This window comes from Nannospalax galili, unplaced genomic scaffold (assembly GCF_000622305.1).
Source record: "Nannospalax galili isolate Female #2095 unplaced genomic scaffold, S.galili_v1.0 scaffold576, whole genome shotgun sequence".
NCBI lineage: Eukaryota > Metazoa > Chordata > Mammalia > Rodentia > Spalacidae > Nannospalax > Nannospalax galili.
The window spans coordinates 739,928-751,983 of NW_008339223.1; the positions used below are offsets into that span (position 1 = coordinate 739,928).

The following is a 12,056-nucleotide window of genomic DNA, read 5'->3' on the forward strand; positions in this document are numbered from 1 at the left end:
TCTTTCTTCCAAAAAGTACTTGCTTAGGCTATTTGCATTCTTGCAAAAAAAATCACAGTTGTGTAGTCTGAAATTATTATGACTCCATTTATGTTTAAAACACCACCTTCTTGCTGGGCATGGTGGTGCATGCGTTTAATCCCAGCACTCAGAAGCAGAGGCAAGTGGATCTCTCTAATAATGAGGGTCAGCCTGGGGCTACAGGGAGACCTTGTCCCAAAAAAACAAAGCAAAAGTCACTTTCTTGGCAGAACCCTTACCCTTTCTCTTGCTTTGCCTAGTCATGAAGAAAACAAGTTTAGCCAAAGTGAAAAGTCAGATAGTATGTGAAAAAGATTCCAAACAGACTGGGATAAGCTGTGGTGAAGGCAGAACATTGGCACACACCATCATGGGCATGGGGCAAGTCTGAGTCCAGCAGGACACCAGAGCAGAAGAGCCTTCCCAGGAACTGATGTTTAATAGACACATCAAATGCTTGAGGCACAATACACCTTGATCACATTGGAGACCTGTGCTTCAGGGTTTGTGCTCAAGGCAAGCAAGCAGACTTCGACTGGGAAGAAGCACAGGGACTGCAAAGCTGGGGGCTTTTTGTTCAGTGCAGTGCCACAGGCCGTTTAAGCTCTTATCAAGGTTCCTCTGCTTTGAAAGTGCAATAAATAAATAAAATTGATATGTGGATGCATTTATATTCTGGGGCTTTATTTTTTGACGAAGACAGTATGACATGAATACAATGCTAATTACTACTTTCTAAAGAGTTATTTTAATTATGTGCATGTGTGTGTTTGTTTGCCTGTGTGTGTGCACAAGAGTGCAGGTGCCCACGGAGAACAGAGATGTTAGATTCTCCCTGGAGTTGGAGTCACAGGCTGTTGTCAGCCACTAGATGTAGGTGCTGGGAGCTGAATACAAGTCCACTGAAAATCACCAAGCACTCTTAAACACTGAGTGGTCCCTCCAGTCCCCAAAACTACTATTTTTGTTCTTATTGAACAAATGATTACGAGTTCAGCTTTTGTTTTTGTTTTCTTTAAACTCAGTTAAAACGTACTCTTGGCTTTCAGGGACCATTTTCACAATTTACTTAAAGTACTAGGTGAATTAAAGAAAATCCTATACTCTTGAATTTTAGATGAGTTCGTGGATTTGTCATGACAATATCCCTCTAAACAGTCTGATTTTTTTTTCTCTCTCCCTCCAGGTCTAGCTTACAAAGTAAGCCTTGCCTCAGAATTGTTACATTATGGGAAAATGGCTTAATTGTGACACAGGATCACTTTAATTTTAGCAAAGCTATAGATCTGGAAAGGAAAAAAACAAAAACATTATTAAGACAAGAAAGAGGACTCAAAGGCAAAAGCAGACTGCAGACACAGACCTGGGGGCCAGCCACCAGGGTCCTTTCTGTAGCTCATTGCTTGTTCCAGGCCCCATGATAGAATTCTTTCATAAGAGACAAGAGACTTTGTTAAATTGTAAATGAAAAATACCTCAAGCCCTCCATGGGAATACATTCCCCCCACTTGTCCACACATTATTTCTGCTAAGTTATGGTGACTCTCATTTCCCGTAACTATCAGGGAGAACTTAATTCAACTCACACCACATCACTTTACAATTGTATAGCTCTCTTAATCAACCTTTGTATCAGCCACAAATGTGCAGTATGACCTAATTTGAAAACGTCTCAAAGTGCTGACTCAAACTGTTAGTGAATAAAGGCTAGTCATTACCATTATGACACTAATGTGATGCAAAATAAAATTGAGTTGCATCAGCTGAACATTAGTTTGCAAAAATATTAGTGAGTGAATCCATTTTCTGTTCATATTTTATTTAAAGGTATATAAGTATACATATGCATATAGTTATTTATTTTTTGTTTGTTTGAGATAGTCTTGCAACAAAAAAAAATTAGGTGTAGAGGAAGGAAGCCACATTTTAGGGCTGGAAAACAACCCAGTGGATCAAAGGCAGAATATACGCATGGCATCATGGCCCCCCACGGTTAAGTGTAGAGCTGGGGTCTTAGGAGAACGTGTGTGCATGCACAAGTGAAGAAAATGCAGATTATCATCCTGACTTTATTTTTGTGCCATAGTCCAAGATTTTCAACAACCCCAATACTATTTACTTATTTGTGTTACCAAAAATGTCTCCGACATTGTATTGTTGAGAATGTATTTGGAATTTATTTCTTTTACGGACTATTTCCTACAACCGTGATAAAACATTTTTGATATAGAAGTACTCTTAATAATAACTGGTCATTAATTACTTTAATGAAAAAAATTATTTAGCCCCTACTTTTTATACTTTATGGAATGTAGCATAAATTACATAATACTCATACATCTTAGAACTAGCACTGACTTCAAACTCTAATCTGGTAATTTAGTAACTGAAAACAAATGAGAAGGAATCTTTCTTAGAGAAATGATCTCAATGCTCACTAAGTATTGTTTCCTATTTTAGGTCTCCCAAATTCTGAGAATTCTGAACACAAAAGTGATGCATTACTGATCAGATATCTCTGGTTTTGTATAGTGGGTCTGCAAATCAAATATGCAGATATATAAGAGGCTGTTCTTTAAAGTTTTCCAAGGATAAGAAGTTTGGACTATAAAATAATCACCTACCCTGCTTAGATCGAGAGAGCATTTGTCTTTACAGTACATGGTTACGCATGATCAGTGGAGAGCATAGCTAAATTAAAATGCTGAAAAACATAGTTCATTCAATTCTTAGAAAAAAAAGAGTAAAACCTCACAGCAAGATGTGTAGTAATTTTCCACTGTATGACGAGTGACGACTTCAGCATTTTAGCCAATTTTATAATATGTAATGTATAACATGGAGTGTTCATATGACTTATGCTTTATTTCACATTAAGTCAATACTTCAAGAAAAGTTTGAATAATATCAATGCAGACTTGCTAAAATCAGTATTCAGAAGAAGGGGTGCTAATGCATATGTGTACAGCCACACTTTCCATCTCCCTAAAAAACAAGGATCGTCCTTCTAGTTCTAGCCAAACACCACAGTTCTTATTTCAGGGGTGTGTGTGGGAAGGTCGGTAGGTGCCAGTGGGGCGAATGGCTTGCTGGGTGTTTAACGGTTCATCATTCCTAATGGACGGAAGTGGCGCAGCACCCTTTAGAAAAAAATCTTTCCTGTACGTTGTTCGTGCCAGAACAAATTGTGTGTTAAGTTGGAATAATTCTGAAATATAAGACCTTCCCTGAGGGTCCTTGGAGTTCCAAGGAGCCAACAACACCCCTCTCTGGAAGACAGGGGAGATTGCCCCTGCTTTTCTAACTGATGATTTACTGTACTTCCCTCAGGGCCACAACTGATGATCTGTAAGCTTGTTGAATTTTGAGGCAAATACTAAATACAATCAATATAAAAAAATTTTAAAAGGGAGGAAAACATGCAATGAAAATTTATGACCTTAACATTCTTTCAGGGTCGAGCAATTTATCAAATTCTCTCACTTTCTGGTTTCAATTACACAGTCCTTGTGGAAGGAACTTATTTAGCAGGTTCATTTGCCTCAGTGGGGGTTGCAGGACTTTGGCCTAAATGTTTTACCTCCAGTGCCGGCCATTCGAGCCTTAGAACAAATACTAATCATCACTCTTCAGAGAAAAAAGAATCTGCATCGGCATAGCCTATTGGAATGGGGTTTCTGTCGAGGTAAACGGTTGTCGGCAATGACTGTGGTAGAGTGGTGATAAATCCCATTTTATTGCTGAAAAATTCCAGCTTCTCTCCATGCCTGACAGCTCCTCGCGTTCTCAAACCCATTTGGGCAATTTCTGTGCAGTGTCCATCTGGTTCTCATTACTTCTTAACCTACCTATGACGGATCTAGAAAATGCGTAGGTCAGAAATGGGATGGGGGAGTGATGGACAAAACAGAGAGCCGGGGATGGGCCATGATGCAGGGCAGAGGTGAGGGAGAAGGGCTTCAGCAGAGGCTGTGACAGTCACTAGAAGGGCCACGTGGATGTCTGCGCCACCACAGGGCCGGAACCAGGAAGCCAGGGCAACCTCAGACTCGGGCTTTAAATGACACCTGTTTTAGGTTGGAGGGGAGAGAAGGAGAATATGGCGTATTGGTGGGTGGGGTGACCACAGAGCCTAGGGGCTGTTGGCAAAGAGCTTGGAGGCATCCCCTCCCCTCCTTACCAGGCTGCTACATACAGGGACCAAACGGGGCTGGAGATTCCATTTTGATTCAAAACCATGCCTTTTTGAAGAAGAAACTAATTCTCTACATTCATTTTCTTCTAAGAGGATTAATATCAAAGCCGTTGTGACCTGATCAACCCATTCAGGACAAGTTCATTTATGGCACAGCAGGTCTGACGTGGAGTCCTGCTCATAACTCTCTCTCTATGACATCTCTTGGGACCACAGTGTGCTTGCTTATTCTTCTAAAATTGACCTCATTCTCTGATGCTGAAATCCTTTCTATCATAATCATATCGACTGGAAATTTTCCATAGCAATTAGTCAGGTCACTATATGATGCCTCTTGGGGACACAAAAGGAAATGTATACAGTAAATATAAGGGATTTAAATACTAGCCCTACTTTTAAATAATAACCCTAGGATGAGCCTGTGTAATTACATGCACAGATACATAGTTTACGTACTGCCTTATTCTATGTCAATGCTATGCATAGGTAGTACTAAGAAAAGACTGAAAAGTAGCATGAAGTACATATCAATGTTGGACATCTGAGAACTTTTAATAAGAGCTGGAATCAGAGAAATGGGTTGCCAGTTGGTAGTTATTTTACCATCTGATCTGAACTCAAATTTTGCATGCTAATGCCCTAAACTCAGGTTCAGTTGTGTAACTGCTGCAGAGCTCTGTCACTGTTACAGTTCTTGGATGGAATGTTCAGTGTTAGATATGTCTGGACAGACAAGTTGTCAGCGTGCCCTTCTGCTCTTCAGAATTCATTTCAACATTCAAATCCCTAAAGTCTGTTAGGAATATTTGATTTTTTCATTGTTTCAATTCTAATAATGAAAATAATTAAATTTTGGTTGCTAAGCTGAGACCTTGGACAATATTGGCTTTCCAATATCTGAGATGCAATTTTAAAAATTTCAAAAAAAAGAATGTTTAAAGGATATTCTATAAAATGTATCTGAAATTGTCAGTGGACCCATATGGATATTTAAATGGAGAAAATATTTGTTTCTAAAAATTTTAAAATAGCTAGAGGATTTGGACTGAGGAACTTCGCAGAGTGTATTTGGCACCTTTAAAATGGGCCCTGTGAGTTGTTGACTCAGAGTTTGAAGGCAGACATTTTTATGTGGACAAATCACAAGGCACCAACCTTTGGTTAGTGTCACATACTCATGCAAATAGATTTAAAAGCTGCTCCCTCTCATTTGAAACATAATTTCAGGTTTTTACCTAAGAATTTCAGTTGAATTCTGCTTTTCTGGGATGCACACATACCAAAAAATGTGACTAATTCAATGCTAAAGGATTTTTTATTTCTTTTTAAGAAAATAACAGGGAATTAGTGATACGGGGAGGGTGTGGTGACAACTTGACAGGGGGTGTTTATCAACATGCACACAGACTTTAGCACGCTGTAAAAGAAAGGGGAAATAAAGGAACCAGTAACTCACACAGCTTGAAGGGGACTTGAGATGTGAAAGAAGGTGTGGAAGAGGTTACCTAGATGTTTATAGAATCAATCATTTACATTTAACTTTTGTCCAGGTAAATCTGTAATGTCTACAGAAAGTCTGAACCCATTTTGGTAGGAAACATTTTGGCATCCAAAGGGTTAATAGCATTACAGCTTCAAAAGAGCCTATTGGCTCCCCCTCAAGGATGCCCTGCAGTTGTTGTTAGAGTCATCAGATGAAGCTGGCCTTCTCAGCTAGCCTTTAGGTTTGTCTGCTAACAGTAAAAATACTATAATAAATCGGTAACATATGTTGCCAGGCAGGGAAAAGTGATATAAATAAAAGAGGCTGGGAGACCCAAGCCAAGTACCATGTGAAAGAATTTAAATTTCAGTCTATTCACTGGCTAATTACATCTGAATGAAAAGGAATTTGAAGATGTTGTTACTTGCTTATATTTTTCCTCATTTTTCTTTCTTCCTCTTCAGATTGCTTTCTTACCCAAATATCTTTGTGATTGCCTGCTTTGCGGCTTTGGGGTAAGTCCCAGATTTCCACAACCTTAAGGAAAAAGAAAGCATAACATAAAAGATGCCAAAAAGCCTCTGCGTCCTGATGTATGGGTTTTGTGACATATACACGGGTTTATTGGGGGGCGGATGATGAAATAAAGGGGCTTGCTTCAGCAAGGATCAAAAGTATGTGAAAGTGTGCATATGCAAATGAGGCTCCCCTCAGGAAAGCCGCCTGGAATGGACATGACAAAGCTTGGAACACACACAATCAATTATTTTCACTAAGCATTTAAAATATAGAAAACAAAATCTGCTTTGGGAATTGACTGAATATTTTATTTAGCTTTTTTATTGAGACACCCTTTGAAAAACGGCATGATGTAAATAGTTCTGCAAAGCAACAATATGGTCAATCTCTAAACTAGAATATAAATCTAAGCTTTCATTAACTGCTGGTAGCCAGTTTAAATTGTGGTCTTGTCCATAATGTCTATCTATCTATGTATGTCCAAGTTATATTAAAAACCTTTAAATGGCTTTGTAATATCAGCTACATCTAGCTATTATAATAATTAATGGTACTGTTTTATAAATCAATACATGTATTCTTGATAAATTCATATCGAGTTAATGGTGTAATTTAAATAAAAAATTAATGTAATAAAAGACATACAGAAATGGGCAGGAAATCTTTAAAGGTTAAGAGCCAAATTTGTCTAAATTTATTTACAACCTGTTTTGGAAAAGTTTATATTTAAAATCAGCTAAGATTTACCTTGTGTCTGTAAAATGAATCTTGCTATTTCTGGGATATCTAGAAACTGAATTTGTAAGGTATTTTGTTTTTGAGCCATTAAATTTTAAATACATAGATATGACAGGATGAGTATTTTACTGCTATTATACTGTTTGGTGATTATTGAATATTGTTTTAAAAAATAGGAGGAAACAAACTAAAGCCTTGGCCAGCTATTCATTTTTAATACACAAATGAGATGTAAATGCTTTTGTGAAATATAAGTATGCTGTCTGCAGACACCTAAAGCTGCACGAACATTTCTTTTAGGGGAAGAAGGACTGATCAGCTTGGTGAATTTGCACGTGTAAGAGCCCATCAATTCTCTCTGCTTTCTGGAATGACCATCCCAAGAATTTTAGAAAGAAGAGGGAAATGCACTGAAGGGTCTGAGATGTGCTTTCACGCTGTACCTGGCTGGAGACCCATTCCAAGAAGGAGGAATGGATTATTGTTTTCATTTTAAAATACACGATGAAGGATTTTAAAGAACAACGAGATTTTAAGACAACTGAAGGTTGTTCGTTACCAAATACGATATCAAATGTTTCTGAACAGAATTGCTTGAGCATTTTACAGAGCTGCATCTTTGAGAACCGTGCTGCCCATTCTTACCAGACTCCCTAACCTGGTGCAGAAATCGTCCTGTGTCCTCTGAGCATATTCTGACATTTTTTTCTTAACATTGCTGAGTTTTAGCTAGAGCAGCAAAGGGGACATGTGCAGTTTCTTTTGACACTGATGGGTGTTTCAAGATGGAGAGAGAGAGAGAGAGAGAGAGGGAGAGGAGAGAATAAATTTGCTGCCAGCTGCTTCATCAACAGAGCTACAGGGACGATTACTAGTTGCTAAAAGTTTACATTTCCAATGAAGTTAAAATTTAAAGAAGTCTCTTTTATAAAGCTGGTCCCTGGCAGCAGCGGGGAGGAGAGCGTGCACACTGGTGATTACATATTAAAGTGCACTCAGGTCCTGGAACCATTTAAAATGTATTGTGTTTTTCCGAGGGAACCTGCAGCAAAACCACTCCTAAGAGGCTTAATTTAGGTTTTATAGGAGGAACATAAAAAAGACCAGGTTATAGCAACATGCTGAAATATGGGTACATTTTAAATATCTTCATTTAAAAACATATGTTTATTTTCCCTCCTGGGATCACTAACGTGTGTCTTGACACAGAAAGCAAGGACATGTTACATTCTTAAAAAATTATCTCCTGCAGGGATCACATTCCAAGACAAGTTTGGGCATTTTTATTACCACAGATAACCTCTTAATTATGTCACTCCTCCACTTGTTAATCAGGGACATTCAACACAGTTAAGCACAGAGAGCTGCCTGTAGAAGAATCCATTACTATTAGAGATTAGAAACACATTTTCTTCCTATTGCTGCATTGCTGATATATGATTTCAGTGCTGCTCAAATCCTCTTTGCTTGCTTTAAATACGTAGCACCTCAGAAAACATCTGGGTGCCTCTAAGTGGCATTACCTCACGCTGTGCAGCCCAAGTCAAGCTTTAAAGGATAGATCGCTTTCCTTCTGTCGCCCCCATGCCCCACACAGTTCCTATTTGGATCAATTTTAGGTTTCTTCTGCAGCTGCTGGTGTCTGAGAGCAAGGTGTAAGTGGGGGAAATAAAATCACTGTTGCTTTATCAACCCTCCTAGGTAGTTTTCCTGCCTTCCTGCCAGCCAGCCTGCGCTGTAAAGACCCATAAAGTTATGCAATAGCGACTTCCTGGGAGGTTCTCTAATCAGATAATGGCTGATGTTAGGTGAGAAGGGCCCAAGGCAATGTGGCTGGCACTTAACACTGTGGTTGGTCATTACTTGTCTGGTAGAGACCAATAAACAACTGATTACTATCCTATAAGAAGCCAATATTTTACAACTATTCCAGCGCTTCTTTTCCTTTCCTTCTTGACTTTTTTAGCAGCAAGTATTTGTCAAAGAAATCAATGAAAAACAGCCTCACAGGCACCTTAAAAAATAAGAATTTCCCTGGCATGAAATGATGCCTTTTGTGGAAAGGTGAGGCTGATTCTGGTTTTTCCAAGAACAAAGCTCACAGACCATTTGTTTCAGGCCTGGGCGCTCCTAGACCCCACCCCCACTCTCCTCCAACTCCTTCCCCTCTGCATGACAGGCTCACCCTCTGCGACCAGGGGGCTGAAAATGCAAATATTTATATTTGAGCTTGGGCAATAACAGGGCTATTTTCCTTCCTCCATAAGTCTGCTGTAATTGATGCTTCATATCGGGGACTTTGTTTCATTTATATCTTTACACATGAAGATAGTATACAAACACAAGTTAATTTATGAAAAGGAACTGGCCATTTGAGATAATAATCCTAAATTTGACTATATAATTTTTCAAGTCTGGAAGAGTCAAGGGTGTCGAATTCTAAACTTTTAAATAAAACTTGACTGTGGAAGGGAAACGGATGCATTTTTGAAAGCTTATTCACATTGACTGCACTGAGAGAAAAGCTGTGTATTTTACATGTTTCAAATTAATGCATTCATGCACATATTTAGAATTCATGCTATAATTTTATTGAATTCATATTCAAATTTAAGTTTCTTACTAACCAATGAAAAATATGGGTCTTCTAACATCTTCTTTCCTTCCCTGACACCCTCATCCTAGAGGAACAGAGGTTTACCTATAAGAACTGGACCTTGATTTCACAGCCTCATACAAAGGCAGGCAATTCTTGAGCCAAACAAAGGGGTTGTAAGTGATTTCATTTATTTTGATAATCCTCTACTCGCACAGTAGCATTTTGCTGTCTTTGTCAAAGTGAATGACAACAATTTGGCCAACTCTCTCTGAGCTGCACTCAACAGTGACAGGCAAATTATCAAAGGCCCTGCACTTCTTATTATCAGAGGAGAAACCATCAGGGGACGCATGGAGGATACCTCTCCCTTGTCACTATTTGTCAGTGGGACAAGGGCCACCGCTATGGGTAGCTGACAGGTAATTTCAACAATAACAATTACTCCTATTACTGGTGTCATAAACAATTCGCCCAAGGCATGACAATAGCAAAGCTTTATAATTCAATGCCATATAAATAAATGCCAGCAGGTAACAAGTAATTTAGCTCCAATCAAGCCCTCACCCAGCACTAATATTGTTATTGCAAGACAATGGGAAATTGAAAAAAATTCACTATGTTAATGAATTAAGAGTGGTTCAAGGGCTCCGGCGACAGAAGTTGAAAAAGGAGGCCCAAATTATTATGGTATCATATTTGGTGACAAACCCAGGGCCAAACAGCAGTATAATTACTTTAAGACAAGAAAGGGAAGCTGGTGTGCTAGCTTAGACCCAGACCTGGGGGAAATGTGACATGTGACGTGGTCTCTGGAAAAACTCTGTCTCTCCCCAATCTGGGAGCTGTAAGTAGAAATATGAGAATGTATATGTAATGTAGCATTTCACTGGCTTTTTCCCACCTGAAATATTTCATATGAAGCAGAATATGAAGGGTACATTTCCATCTGTTTAAGGAAATCACAGCAGCACCTGCTTCCTTTGCGTTAAGTGTCATAATGAAACAATTTTAAGGAGGCTTGTTTTAGGGCTGGGTTGAAGGTAAAGAGAGTGGTGGCCTTCACTCCCTAGCTGTCCACCTTTCGGAAGGGGGGCAGGGGGAGCAGTTCAATCTTGATATGTAAAACTTCCTGATCAAACTAATTTGCAATTTTAGTATTTGTCCAGCAAGACAGTGCGCCCTCACAGTGACGGCAGGAACGAATCTGAAAGTCTCTAATTAGGAGAGCGGCAGAGCAATTAACGCACGTCAGATTTCACTTCAAGTGCCACTCTAATTTTCTCTCTAAAAATGAATGGATTTTTTTCTTTTGGTGTGTGTGTATCCCCTTAAGGCAATGTTGATTCAAATCTGCTCAGGATGCAGTGTTGCACAGCTAAGCATCTTCTTGATTACAATCCGCGGCACTCCTAACTGCGCTCGCTGCTTCTCACTGCCACTGATACTTTGTCAACAGTCAAATTACACCACGCTGATAACAATGCATAGCGCAGTTCATCCTCCCAGGCCTTCAGGAAAATGAGACGTTTTCTTCTTCCTTGTGCTGAAGGGAAGTTGTGACCAGGTCCCCCTGGCCAGGCAGTCCCTTCTAAAACGTAACCGGGTAATTTCAAGAAAAGTAACAAAAGAATGGCGTTCCTCCTGACAAGGGATTCAGGAAGAGCCAGGAACCCAGATCTGCCACCAGAGTTTTGCTTGAATACTTTGCTCAGACGTTTTCAAGAGCACTATTCTTGGTTTAAATAGCAGACTTTTTACTCTTCACTTATGGACTATAAACACTGGAAGCCTTTCCTGAGCAGACAGTATTTATACTGTGTGAGAAGTTTGTTTAACTGCCGTATTTGCCAGAATTCTCAAAACAGCTCAGGACACGGAAGACAAACGACTTCTTGCGGGGGGGTGGGGGGGTGGGTTTAGGGAGTGGGATTGAATATTCCAGATAAATGTTGACACACTTTAACCGTTATTTATTCTACTTGCTTGTTGCAGATCGGTGTGTCCCAGTCATCAGCTCACATGAGGAGTATTTCTCATTGAAAAATGAAGGAAATGCAGATCAGAACTGATCGCTAAATTCAGTCTTTTTAGAGCTTATCCAGATTTCTTTCTATTAATAAAGGCCAGATCCAGAAAAAAACAAGGTTATTAAGTAATGTGATGTCTCTTTACATATTTCTCAAATCCTAGTGACATTCGCCTGGGTTGACAGCTTAGTTTTCTGAAAATGGAAGTGTACTTTTGGTTACATGCTTTTTATAAAACATATGCATTCAACTTAAAGCACCTAAATTTGTGGAACATACACTTCATTTTTAGTACTCAGGTCGAATTCAGTTTTTCATTTCTTGACAACTCGCTCAAAAATTTAAAACCTGATACTGTGAAGTTTGTATTTGCAAATGTTAAAATTTTCTTACTTCTTTATATGGCCCCATCCTAGCATGCTCCTAAGTGGTCTGTTTCAAACAAAAGAATCTGACATCTCCTTCCAAGTGGAC

General features: G+C 39.1%; 1 long non-coding RNA gene across 1 annotated transcript; it reads left to right on the forward strand.

The window, feature by feature from the left end:
- The first annotated feature begins 6,144 nt into the window (after positions 1–6,144).
- Positions 6,145–11,676, forward strand: LOC108490904. Its single transcript, XR_001872457.1, has 3 exons — positions 6,145–6,214; positions 7,257–7,293; positions 11,548–11,676. It is a non-coding gene; the product is annotated as an uncharacterized LOC108490904 (long non-coding RNA).
- Positions 11,677–12,056: the final 380 nt, after the last annotated feature.